This window comes from Ictidomys tridecemlineatus, chromosome 11, assembly GCF_052094955.1.
Source record: "Ictidomys tridecemlineatus isolate mIctTri1 chromosome 11, mIctTri1.hap1, whole genome shotgun sequence".
Lineage (NCBI taxonomy): Eukaryota > Metazoa > Chordata > Mammalia > Rodentia > Sciuridae > Ictidomys > Ictidomys tridecemlineatus.
This window is the reverse complement of record NC_135487.1, coordinates 122,250,964-122,263,484: the sequence shown is the minus strand read 5'-3', so window position 1 is coordinate 122,263,484 and position 12,521 is coordinate 122,250,964. Positions and strand designations below refer to the sequence as shown.

The 12,521-nt window shown below is 38.2% G+C and overlaps 1 pseudogene; it reads right to left on the bottom strand.

The window, feature by feature from the left end:
* Positions 1 to 328: 328 nt before the first annotated feature.
* LOC144368719 (2',5'-phosphodiesterase 12 pseudogene) lies at positions 329 to 848 on the bottom strand (annotated as a pseudogene).
* Between the last annotated feature and the right edge of the window lie 11,673 nt (positions 849 to 12,521).

Genomic DNA, 12,521 nt, shown 5'->3' with positions numbered 1-12,521 from the left:
TAAAAGATCATTTAAACGATACTTAAAAATTCTTAATTACTAGCTTAAAAATATTTATAAAAATGTACACAATATTTCAACTTCCTTATTTTTCCGTAAACACATTTGTTTTTCCTCAAGTGTAAAGAGAAGAAAGGGTCTAGATGACGTAAACGTACACAGTCTTGTAACAAAGACATCTGGAGCATAACCGTAGGCCATGAACAGGAGGTTTTAGCACAGTGTCTAGATTTCCTCTTTGAAAGTTACATACAATCTTTGATTCACATCAAACTTTCTACAGAGTAACAAACTTCCCTTTTAGACTGAAATTCCATGAAACAGAAATCTATTTCCGTTTTGGACCACATACAAGGGCTATCTGATCAGAGGATGGGAGACATTAGGTAAGGCCCGGTGGGTGGTAACGTCTTCAAGACGAGGTCATGGAATCCCCTGTTCAACCTGTAAAGCAGCTAAGTCCATGAAAAGGTAACCTAGACAGCCAGGAACAGCACCAACACAACTGTGCCAGCAGATTCACCAGAAGCACTTTTCAGTTTGAAGAAATGTGTGAGAGACATGTTGCCTCTTTCCTCTTCCCCATTAGAAGCCCAGTTCTTCATGGTCCTCTGGAAAGATGACAAAATGACAGATTCCTGTCGATGGTGTACTATTAAGGTCCACACAAAATATAACGGAGGTGCCGGAGTACAGATCACATGAGACATGTCTAATGTGAGCCAAGCTACTGCCATTTGAATGAGATGAATGTACCCACCTTTTGGACACCCGTAGAAATGGGTATTAGCAGCGCAAATCTTTTTTGATTTTTGTTCTAATTTGTTATATATGAGAGCAGAATGCATTACATTTCATAGTATATATAGAGAGCACAATTTTTCATCTCTCTGGTTATATACAAAGTGTATTCACACCATTTGAGTCTTCATACATGTTCTTAGGGTAATGATGTCCATCTCATTCCACCATCTTTTTTACACCCCTTCCCCTCTCCCTCCCCCTCCCTCCCCTTTGTCCCACCTAGAGTTCATCTGATCCTCCCATGCTTCCCTTCCTAACCCCACTATGAGTCAGCCTCTATTTCAGAGAAAACATCCAGCATTTGGTTTTTGGAGGGGGACTGGCTGGCTTCACTTAGTATTATCTTCTCTAACTTCATCCATTTACCTACAAAGGCCGTGATTTTATTCTCTTTTAATGCTGAGTGATATGCCATTGTGTATATATATCACAGTTTCTTTATCCATCTTATCCATCTACTGAAGGGCATCTAGGTTGGTTCCACAGTTTAGCTATTATGAATTGAGCTGCAATAAACGTTGGTGTGGCTATGTCCCTGCAGTAGGCGGCTTTTAAGTCCTTTGGGTATAGACTGAATAGTGGGATAGCTGGGTCAAATGGTGGTTCCATTCCCAGTTTTCCAAGGAATCTTCACAATCCTTTCCATATTGGCTGCACCAATTTGCAGTCCCACCAGCAGTGTATGAGTGTGCCTTTTTCCCCACACCCTCGCCAACACTTATTGTTGTTTGTCTTCATAATAGCTGCCATTCTGACTGGAGTGAGATGAAATCTTAGAGTGGTTTTGATTTGCATTTCTCCAATTGCTAGAGATGTTGAACGTTTTTTCATATATTTGTTGATTGATTGTATATCCTTGTCTGGTAACTGTCTGTTCATGTCCTTGGTCAATTTATTGATTGGGTTATTTGTTATTTTGGTGTTTGGCTTTTTGAGTTTTTTATATACCCTAGAGATTAGTGCTCTATCTGATGTGCGTGTGGCAAAAATTTGCTCCCAGGCTGTAGGCTCTCTGTTCACCTCACTGATTGTTTCTCTTGCTGAAAAGAAGCTTTTTAGTTTGAATCCATCCCATTTAGTAATTCTTGATTTTAATTCTTGCACTACAGGAGTCTTATCTTATATGATGGAGATTGGGGCCTACTCTTTCTTCTATTAGACACAGGATCTCTGGTTTAATTCCTAGGTCCTTGATACACTTTGAGTTGATTTTTGTGCAGGGTGAGAGATAGGAATTTAATTTCATTTTGTTGCATATGGATTTCCAGTTCTCCCAGCATTAGTTGTTGAAGAGGCTATCATTTCTCCAATGTATGTTTTAGCACCTTTGTCTAATATAAGATGACTGTAATTTTGTGGGTTAGTCTCTGTGTTCTCTATTCTGTACCATTGGTCTACCAGTCTGTTTTTTTGTGCCAATACCATGCTGTTTTTGTTACTATTGCTCTGCAGTATAGTTTAAGGTCTGGCATAGTAATGCCACCTGCTTCACTCTTCTTGCTAAGGATTTCTGTAGCTATTCTGGCTCTCTTATTTTTCTAGATTAATTTCTTGACTTCTTTTTCTATTTCTTTCTTTGTGTGTGTGTGTGTGTGTGTGTGTGTGTGTGTGTGTGTTGCTAGGGATTGAACCCAGGGCCTTACGCATAAAAGGCAGATACTCTACCAACTGAGCTATATCCCCAGCCTCTGCTTTTTCTATTTCCATGAGGTATGTCATTGGGATTTTGAATGGAATTGCATTAAATCTGTATAGTGATTTTGGTAGTATGGTCATTTTGACAATATTAATTCTGCCTATCCAAGAACAAAGGAGATCTTTCCATTTTCTAAGGTCTTCTTTAATTTCTATCTTTAGTATTCTGTAGTTTTCATTGTAGAGGTCTTTCACCTCTTTTATTAGCATGATTCCCAAGTTTGTTTGTTTTTTTTTTTTTTGAGGCTATAGTAAATTTGATATATTTTTGTAAGTAGTATTGTTTTCCTTTCAGAGGATTTGTCACTGATATACAGAAATGCCTTTGATTTATGGGTGTTGATTTTGTATCTTGCTATTTTGCTGAATTCATTTACTAGTTGTAGAAATTTTCTAGGGGAATTTTTTGGCTCTTCTAGGTATAGAATCATATCGTTGGCAAACAGTGCTAGTTTGAGTTCTTTTCCTATACTGTATCCCTTTAATTTCTTTCCTCTAATCGCTCTGGTCAGTGTTTCAAGAACTATGTTAAATAGAAGTGGTGAGAGAGGGCATCCCTGTCTTGTTCCAGTTTTTAGAGGGAATGTTTTCAATTTTTCTCCATTTAGAATGACATAGATAACTTAGCATAGATGACTTTTATAATATTGAGGTAAGTTCCTATTATCCCTAGTTTTTCCAGTGTTTTGAACATGAAGGAGTGCTGTATTTTGTCATATGCTTTTTCTGCATCTATTGAGATGATCAAATGGTTCTTGTCTTTAAGTCTATTGATGTGGTGAATTACATTTATTGATTTCTGTATGTTGAACCAACCTTGCATTCCTGGGATGGATCTCACTTTATCATGGTGCATGACCTTTTTGATATGTTTTTGTATGCGATTTGCCAAAACTTTATTGAGAATTTTTGCATCTATGTTCATTCGAGATATTGGTCTGAAGTTTTCTTTCTTGGATGTGCCTTTGCCTAGTTTGGAATCAGGGTGACATTGGCCTCATTGAATGAGTTTGGAAGTGCTCCAGAGCACAGGGGCACAGCATGGGTAGGGACAGTCTCTCGGGCAGTGCAGAGGAGCATCCTCTATCACTTTCTTGGTGTAGAGATGCCCAAGGTCAAAAGTGCACGTACCAGGCCCGGCCTCCACTGGACATGCTTTTCCACTCCCTGCTCAGCCCAAACGCAGCCCGTGGCCTGGAGTGCAGGGACGTTTGAGCGGCAGTCGGTCGTCAGCATGGGATGGAGCGGACACCCCATTCACACCCATCTCAGACCAAGTAGAAGACTGCGAAGAGCCGAGACAATGGCGAAGGTCCACCACTCTCAGGCTCCGCAGCTCCAGGCTTGGCTTCCTTGAACCAGCGGAAGAGACAGCCAGAGGGAACCCCGAATTCAAGGTTAGGGTGCACTGAGAAGCTGGCCATGATGATGGGGCGGCAACTGAGGCTCTGCGAGGGCAGGCGGGTTGCACGCCACCTACCTGCAGCACCTCGCGCCCTGCCTGGAGCACAGCTCCGGCCACCTTTCTGCTCTCTTTTAGTGGTGACTGCCTGAGCCTGGCCCTGGAGGGCGTTGGATGCGATCCTGCAGAGGACCCGACCCAGGCGGCTGCTCCGGCGGCACTGGGTGTTACTGTGGCTGCTCGGGGCCAGCGCCAAGGACAGGCTCAGCCTGGGCTCCCAGGGCACACAGCTGATGAGACCAGCAGCCAAGCAGCCGCCTGGTGTCCAGTGGAGACTGAGAAAGCTCATACTGTTAAATATTAATTTAGAGACAATAAGTACAGTCGGTTCCTGAGACTGAGGCAGGAGGATCCCCAGTTCAAAGGCAGCCTCAGCAACTTAGGAGGCCCTGTCTCAAAATAAAATATTAAAAAGGGCTGGGGATGTGGCTCCGTGGCTAAGCGCCCCAGAGTCCAGTCCCTGGGAAGGAAGGAAGGAGGGAGGAAGTGAGGGAGGGAGGGAAGGGAGGAAGGAAGGAGATGAAGAGGGTTTGCAAGTGCACAGGAGTGCATCAGGCAAGGCAAGATGATATAGGCAGGGCCTCACAGACCATTGTGAGACCTTCTGGGCTTTTACGCTAATACTCATATTTTTGAAGAGGTTGGAACACAAGACTAATGCATTCTCTCAATCCACCTTCAACTGCTTGAGTATAGTCTTAGAGCAGTGAACATGTGATTATACAACTGTTCTATTACGCAGTTTGAAACTATAGATCAAAAGCCTTAAAATGGTCAATGCCAACCACTCATAAAAAAATAATAAAAAAATCACATTTTTGAATAGACAAAAATAATGGTAATATAGCTCAGAATACGCCTAACAAAAAATTGCAGAACCTATGCAAATAGTTTTCAAATTCTAAAGAGTTAGATGAAAGGAGATTTAAATAACAGTGCAAACCCCATTCTCAGCCTCAACGGTATAAGTTTTATGTATTTATTTTTCACACATATTATTTATATAGTTGCTAGCTATTTATTATATATTGCCTATGCCTATAGATTTAATGTAATTCTTATAAAGATGAACAAATTGGTCTTTTATACTAAGCAATCTCATTCTAAAGTTTGTATGAAGAAATAAACTTGTAAGGATGATCAGGAAAACTCTGTAGAAGCCCTAAAGCATACAAGTCCTGTGATGTGTGGAAGTGCATTTAAAACATGGGCTGTCTGATCTTACCATTCTCATTCAATGACATGTTCATTTCTAAACATTGCAACAAGCCCGTAACAAAAGGCATGCAGGTGGGAAAAGAAGAAATAAACCGCCCCTATTTGCAGATGACATAATTAACTACTTAGAAAATCCTCTGGAATCTACTAAAAAAAAACCTCTTAGAACTAACAAGTGGATTTAGAAAGATGAAGAGACACAAGATGACACAAAATCAATTGCATTTCTATGTACTAAAAACAAAAAAAAAAGTGGAATCACAATATAAAAATACAAACAATTCATAATAGCTTCAAAGGAAATGAAATACTTAGGCATCAATCTAATAAAGCATACCTGATCTTTATGCTAAAAACTACAAATTTCTTGTGAAAGAAATCAAAGCCAACTAAATATTTGCAGAGACATGCTATATAAATTGGAAGGCTCAACATAGTGAAATTTCGATTTTTACTACATGAATCCATGGGCTCACAAGTTACTATTCAAATTCCAGCTAGGTCTTTTAAATTTTATTTTTTTAACTGATACATAAAATCATAAAAATTATACATATTAATGGAGCAACATGATGTTTTAATACCTGTTTACACTGTGTCATGTTTAAATCGGCTAAAACGCACCTATTTTCTCAAACATTTACCATTTCCTTATTGGCAAAAATTTTCAAATTTCTTCCTTCTGTTTTTTTTTTTTTTTTGAATTACAGTACATTATTGTTACACACAGTACATTACTTCTCTGCCTTTTGGATGAGACAGAGTCCAGCAATTTTTTGTTTTTGTTTTTTTGTAGACCAAGCGTAGGTTCGGGAATATTCAAAAATAATGTTGAAGGATAATAAAGCAGAAGGAACACTCTTTCCAATGTTAAGCACTACTTTATAACTACAGTAAACAAGACTGTGTGGTACTGGCAGAGGGACAGATGATGCAGATTAGTGGAACAGAATAGAGAACCCAGAAATAGAACAACACACAGCATTCAATTAACATGTGATAAAGAAGAAAAGACAATCCACCGGGGAAAAATGATCTTTTAAACCAATGACGGGCCAACTGCACATCATGGGCAAAACCAAACCCAAAAACCCTTATGTCACTCAAAGTCGATCATGGACTTACATAAGGTAACCCATAAAATTTCTAAGAGAAAAATGAGAATAAAACCTTTATGACCTACAACTAGGCAAAGAATCCTTAGGTGAGACAATAAAAGCACAATTCACAAAGGGGAAGATAGACAAATTAGACTTCATAATAATTTTAAACATTTTCTTTCCAAAATTCCATTAAGAAGATTAAAATACTAACTACAGACTGGGGAAAAATGCTTTCACATCACATTTCCAATCAAGGACTAGCATCTATAACATATATATTTAAAACTCCAAAATTAAACATTAAAAAAATGAAAAATTCAGTTTAAAGGTGGACAAAATAGGCTACATCCGAAAGGATGTACAAATGGTAAATAAGTACATGAAATAACATGCAAGATCGTCAGCCACACGAGGAATGCCGATTAAAACCACCGACATCACCACACACCTACTAAAATGACTCACATGTTTAAAGGAAAGTAATAGGGACACTAAATGCCAGTGAAAATATGGAGAAATAATATCACTTGTAAATTATGATGGTAAAATAAAGTGGTACATTCACTCTAGAAAATAGTTTATTAGCCTTTAAACTATATCCATTAAAAACAGATTTGCCCTATAACCCAGCATTTGCAATCTTAGGTGCCACAGTCTGGCTGCAGCAAAATAACTGGGGGGTGATGAGTAACTTGTGTACATTGATACAGCTGGAGTGGGAGCCATTTATTGTAGGACAGGAGGGGTATATATACATTCCACACAGCTTATCTTAATTAGCATAAACTCGATACATCAGTCAACCAATAAGGAATCTCCACATTTAATGGCTCGCTGGCGTTACTTCACAAACCACTCCCTCTGGCAAAATGCCAGGTGCCATCCTGACTTGTTTACAGACCTTAACACTTAGGCAAAGAAGTGAAAACTTATTGTTAAGTAGAAAGTTGTGTATAAACGTTTATAGAAGCTTATTCATAAGAACCCAAACCTCAAAACTACCTGAACGTCCTTCAATGGGTGAATGGTTAAACAAATTGGTCCAGGGGCTGTAGTTCAGGGGCAGTGTGCTTGCCTAGCACGTGTGAGGCATTGGGTTCGAATTGCAGCATCACATAAAAATAAATAAATAAATAAAGATATTGTGTAAAAAGAACTGGAACATTCCGTGATAAGAAGGAACAAACTAGTTTTATAAACAAAAACTTGGATAAACATTTTTAAAAAATTACACTGAATTAAAAAAAAAACAGTATCAAAAGGATGTATACAACATGATTCCATTTATACAATATTTTTGAAATAGCCTAATCTTAAAACAAAGAACAGGTAGGTTAATGGTTGCCAGGAACTAGGTAACAGGGATGGAGATGGTAGTTGTGATTAGAAAAGAGACCCTTGTGGTAAAAGTACAATTAGGTATCTTGACGTGGTAGTTACCCAAAGCTAATAATTGCATAGAGATACACACACACACACACACACACACACACACACACACACACGTACAAATGAATGCACATATAATGGGTGAGTCTTAGCATGTTGTGTAGGTTATACCAATACAACTCTCCTGGTTTGCACACATAGTGAAGTTGTGACCAAAATATCTGACGAGAACCACTGAGAGGAGGAGAACTTTACTTTGGCTCATGGGTTCAGAGGTTCAGTCCATTATCATCAACTTTATGGCTCTAGGCCCGAGATGAGGTACAACATCATAGCAGAAGAGCATGGTAGAGGAAAGCAGCTTAGAACATGGTGACCAGGAGGCAGAGAGAGAGGGGGGGGGAAGAGGGGACAGGGAAGACGAACCCTTCCAGGGCACACTGCCCAGGGACCCACCCCTTCCAGCCATGCCCCCGCTGTTTGCAGTTAGGAGCCAGCTGGTCCACTCCAACCAGGGGGCACTGTGGGTTTATGGCTCTCGTCCTCTGATCCCTGTACCTCTGAGTGTTCCTGCATTAACACAGGAGACTTTGGGGGACACTTCATATCCAAACCATAACAAACGCTACATTAAAAAAAAAAAAAACTATGGCAATTAAAAGGTTGGGAATAGAACATGAATAAAAACAAACGAAACAGAACAGAAATTCCAGAAATATGCCTTACTGTAAATGATGAATCGGCATAGAACAAAAGCAACCTCTCAACTTAGCAGAGAGAAAAACGAGATAAATTCATGATCAAATTCAGAATACTCTCTTACTAGCCACATTAGGAGGCTGTGAACCTTTCAGATCTCTAGCCTGAAGATGAAAAGTAAAAATGACCGACAATGACGACAACCACAATAAGTCACTAAGCAAAACACAAAATCAAAAGATACAAACTATTATGAAATTATAAATCGGTGGGGAGTAAAAGTCTAGAGTATTTGTATTGAACCAAAGCTAGGATGTTATCAGTTTTAAAGATCAATGACAACGATGAGGTTTTTTTTTTTTTAACTTAAGCTCCACAGCCACCACAATAAAAAAAAAAAAAAATTACAGCAGATACACAAATGAGAAAGAGAGAGGAAACAAAGGTTAGCATTATAGGAAACCACCCAAACCACGAAGGCAAACAACAAGAGAGGAAAAAGGTACAAAAGACCAATAAGACAATTAGAAAATGACTGGGAAAATAACAGGAGTAAATCCTTACATACAATAATAGCCTTGAATCTAAATGAATTAGAATTGCCAATTAAAAGACATAAAGTTATACACACATACACACACACACACACACACAAAATGTGGCCTATCTATGTATTTCCTTCGAGAGGCTAAAGGCAGGGGATGGTAATAGGAAAGACGGAGGAATGAATTGGACATACCTTTCCTGTGCTCATACATGATACACAGCCAGTGTAACTCACTGCCCATGATGGGCAACCACAAGAATGGGATCCAGTTGGAATGGGCTGCACTCTATGTACGTATAACATGTCAAAACACACCCTACTGTCACGTACATCTAAAAACAATGAATAAGAAAAAAGAGACTAACTTCACCTGAAAAAATATACATAGACTGAAAATGCAGGCCTGAGAAAAATATTTATGCACCCAACATTGGAGCACCCAAAATATAAAGCAAATGTTATTGTATCTAAAGGAAGAGACAAAAAAAAAAAAAAGAAAGATCAAGGAAGAGTCAGACTGTAATACAATGATAGTGGGAGACTTCCACACACATTTTCCGCCATCAGAAGATCATCCAGACAGAAAATCGACAAAGGAATATCATATTTAAAGTGCTCTGTATGCCACCTGGATCTAACAGATATGTATAAAACATTTTCACAAAAGCAGCAGAAAACACGTTCTTCTTAAGAACATGTGACATTCCCCAAGATGGACCATATGGTAGGCCACAAAGCAAGTCTCAACAAATTTAAGATATAAAATAATTTCAATATATTTTCTTCACACAATGGTACGGAACTAAAATGCATTCCAGGATAAACTCAAAAACTCTGCAAATTTTATAAAGAAAATTTTAGGGGGTTAAAAAAGAAAATTTTTAATTTCTTGAGACAAATAAAAATGAAAACAAAACATAGAGAATCCTATGGGATACAACCAAAGTAGTTTTAAAAGAGAAGTTTGTTTGTTTGTTAGTACCAGGGATTGAACTCAGGGGCACTTGACCACTGAGCCACAACCCCAGCTCTATTTTGTATTTTATTTAGAGACAGGGTCTCACTAAGTTGCTTAGAGCCTCACTAAATTGTAGAGGCTGGTTTTGAACTTGTGATCCTCCTGCCTCAGCCTCCTGAGCCTCTGGGATTACAGGTGTGTGCAGCTGAGGGAAGTTTTATCGCAATGAATACCTACATAAAAAAGGAAGAAAGACCGAGTGCAGTGGTGCATGGCCGTAATCTCAGTGACTCAGGAGGCTGAGGCAGGAGGATCGTAAGTTCAAGGCCAGCCTCAGCAACTTAGCAAGGCTCTCAGAAACTTAGTGAGACCCTGCCTCAAAATAAAAATAAAGAAAAATTAAAAAGGTCTGGGGATATGACTCAGTGGTTAGGCACTCCTCGGTTTAACCGGTGGTGGGGGAAAAATAAAAAGGAAGAAAGATAATAAAGATTATTTAATCTGACATTGGACATCAAGAAACTGGAAAAACTAAGCCTAAAATTAGTAGATGGAAGGAAATCATAAATACCAGAGAAGAAAAAAAACCTGAAAGTATACAAATAATTGATAAAACAAAGAGTTGTTTTTTTATAAAATAAAATAACAATTTTTTTGAACAGTTCTGGGGATGGAACCCAGGGACACGCTACCAATGAGCTACATCCCAAATTCTTTTTTAAATTTTGAGACAGGGTCCTGCTAAATTGCCCAGTCTAGCCTTGAATTGCGATATGCTTGCCTCAGCCTCCTGAGCCGCTGAGATTACAGATGTGCACTACTGTGCCTGGCTAATGTCAAAAATTCTTTAGTTAGACTAAAGGAAAAAGAGAGAAAGAAATGAAAAAGGAGATATTTCAACTGATGTCTCAGAAATACAAAGAATCATAAGAGACGGAGATATTGGAAAAATCTAGAAGAAATGACTAAATTTCTGAGTACATATAAATTAGCAAGACTAAGCTATGAATAAATATAAAACCAGAACAGATCAAAATGAGTAAGAAAATGGAATCAGTACTAAAGAATCTCCCACCAAAGAAAACCCAAGGCTTCTACCAAACCTTTATTTTTTTTTTAAGAGAGAGTGAGAGAGGAAAGAGAGAGAGAATTTTTAATATTTATTTTTTAGTTCTCGGCAGACACAACATCTTTGTTGGTATGTGGTGCTGAGGATCGAACCCGGGCCGCACGCATACCAGGCGAGCGCGCTACCGCTTGAGCCACATCCCCAGCCCCTTCTACCAAACCTTTAAAGAAAAATCAATACAAATTTTTCTCAAACTATTCCAAGAAAAGTTAAAGAGGAAGGAAATTTTCCTAACCCATTCTCCAAGGCTGGTATTATCTGATACAAAAACCAAGCAAATGTTCAAAAACAAAAGAAAACTACAGACCAATATCCCTGATTTTTTTTAAAAAAATGCAAAAATTGTCTACAAATAGTCAACAGAACCAAGAGATTATTCACCACGACCAAGTGTGATTCATCTGAGGGATGCTAGGATGGTTCAACACACACAAATCAATAACATGATACGTCACATTAACAAGTGAAGCACAATAATCATATGATCATTTCAAGAGATGAGAAAATGCATCTTTACAAAATCCAACATCCCCTCATGACAAAGATTCTCAGCAGATTAGGTATAAAAGAAATGTACCTCAGCACACCAAAGGCCACATATGACAACCCTCTCACTGACAGGAGAAAAGTGGAGTGATTTTCCTTTAAGATCTAGAACAAGACTAGGATGTCCACTTTCACCAATTTAATTCAACATAGTACTGGAAGTCCTAGCCAAAGCAATTAGGCAAGAGAAATAAATAGAAGCCATCCAAGCTGGAAATGAAGATGTCAAACTGTCAATTTTGCAGAAGATAATCTTATATATATAAAATCCTAAAGACTTTACAAAAAAATAGAATAAATAAACTCAGTAAAGTTGCAGGATATAAAACAAAGTATACAAAAATCAGAAGCATTTCTGTATGTCATCTGAAATAGAAATCCCTTTAACAATAGTTGCAAAAAATATGAATAAGTTTAACCAAGGAGGTGAAAGGTCTCTATAATAAAAACTATAAAACATTGATTTAAAAAAATGAAGAAGGCACAAGTAAATGGAAATATATCCTGTGTTCATGGATTGGAAGAAGTCCTATTGTTAAAATTCCATACTATCCAGAGTAATCTACAGATTTAATGCAATCACTATCAAAATACCAATGATATTATTCACAGAAATAGAAAAAAGAATCCTAAAATTTGTATCTATAATCACAAAAGACCCTGAATGGCCAAAAAATCTTGAACAAAAAAGATCAAATTTGGAAACATCACAATGTATGATTTCAAAATATACTACAAAGCTGTAGTAATCAACAATAGCATAGGACTGGAATAAAAACGGATGCATAGACCCAGTTAACTGAATAGAGAGCCCAGAAATCAATCTGTACATTTAGTCAACTGAGGAGAATGGAGAGAAGGAGGAAGAAGAAGCCGGAAGAGGACAAGTGTTGATTAGGATCTGAGGAAAGTGGAGCCCTGTGCTCTGTTGATGGTCATGCAGGGCAGCACAGTGGGAAACCATATGGGCA